Consider the following 1,798-nt stretch of genomic DNA (forward strand, 5'->3'; position numbering starts at 1 on the left):
TAACACTCTGATATACATTTGGCAAACAGAAAGATAATAAATAAATGAATAAATAAATAAATAACATTTCAATTTCATTCTTATTTCTCTTACTGATGATAAAGAGAAGGGTAAATACTACAGAATATTGAGAACAAAAATATAAGGCTCTTCTGAAGATTCATCTGAATTGAGTATCATATTTTCCTCCTCAATCTAATTAATACTTTTCCCCCCGATCTATGATGATTTATTCAATAAAGCGCAGATAGCTAGGTCTATGATAAAGATACTAAATCATGTATATTTTTTTTTCTAAATTTGAATAATTACAGTATAACTCGAATACATAATCTTTAATGCTTCAAAATATTTAAAAGAAGAATAGGCAATATTATCAGCTGAGTGCATATGAGAAAGGGAGGAGGGGGGAGAGAAAGAGAAAGGGAAGGGGGGGGGGAGAGAAAGGGAGAGAGAGAGAGAGAGAGAGAGAGAGAGAGAGAAAGGGAGGGGGGGGAGAGAAAGAGAAAGGGAAGGGGGGGGGAGAGAAAGAGAGAGAGAGAAAGGGAGGAGGGGTGAGAAAGAGAAAGGGAAGGGGGGGAGAGAAAGAGAGAGAGAGAGAGAGAGAAAGGGAGGAGGGGAGAGAAAGAGAAAGGGAAGGGGGGGGGGAGAAAGAGAGAGAGAGAGAGAGAGAAAGGGAGGAGGGGGAGAAAAAAAAAGGGGGGGGGGAGAGAAAGAGAGAGAGAAAGAAACGGAGAGAGAGAAAAAGGGAGGAGGGGGAGAGAAAGAGGAAGAGAGGGGGGGGGGTGGAGAGAAAAAGAGTGAGAAACTTCTTTTTTTTTCTTCAAAGGTACCATAAAATCTAACCATGCCTTAATTTCTTACAGAAAAAAAAACGTATTTCCTATAGCGTGCAGTTTGTGTCTAGATGTGAATAACAGCATTTGAACAAAGTAAAAGGCTTGAACGATATTTTTCAATGAGGTAACAGGCTAGCCTTTCAAATTCTGTCAGAGCCATTTGGGCGTGTTGCAATAACCAAAGCGAAAGTTGAACAGAAAGAAGAAAGAAAAAGAAGAAAAAAAAAAGTCACACCTATTCAACTGATGGTCACCCCATTCTTGTCTTCGAGTGGATGTTGATCAAAGAAAGAAATACAAATACACAGCTTCTGATTCAATTCACAAAATATATTCCATGACGATCACCAATAACAGTTATTTCATAAACTTTATTGTCCAGAAAGGCCCAGTCCATTCCCCTTCTTTACCTCTGATATTTTTTTCTCTCTTCCTTCCTGTAGCTAAAAGCATCGTATATTATTTGTTCTCCGCAAACTACCCTTGCAACAATGAAAATTCAACAGGCGTTTTAAAGATTTTTATTTTCATTTTCATTTTATTTCTCTGACGCAAAGAGGAATCTGTCATTCATTACATTTTTTAAAAATGTTTTGATGGTGATTTTATCTTTTATAGGAAGCATATGACTAGGATTCAATTGTTGTTTAATGTCTTTTTTTCTTTTTTTTATTGACTGGTCTGAATTTTAAAGTATATTTGGGGTGGCTTTCATAGTCCACGAGTGTTGAGTGAATGTTGGGACCACATCTTTCTGAGAGAGAGAGAGAGAGAGAAAGAGAGAGAGAGAGAGAGAGAGAGAGAGAGAGAGAGAGAGAGAGAGAGAGAGAGAGAGAGAGAGAGAGAGAGAGAGAGAGAGTGAGTGAGTGAGAAAGGGAGAGAGAGAGAAAGGGAGGAAGGGGGAAAGAAAGAGAAAGGGAAGGTTGGGAGAGAAAGAGAGAGAGAGAAAATTGTTTACG

Source organism: Penaeus japonicus, unplaced genomic scaffold (genome assembly GCF_977035675.1).
Source record: "Penaeus japonicus unplaced genomic scaffold, GWHDUDI00000001_assembly GWHDUDI00000005, whole genome shotgun sequence".
NCBI lineage: Eukaryota > Metazoa > Arthropoda > Malacostraca > Decapoda > Penaeidae > Penaeus > Penaeus japonicus.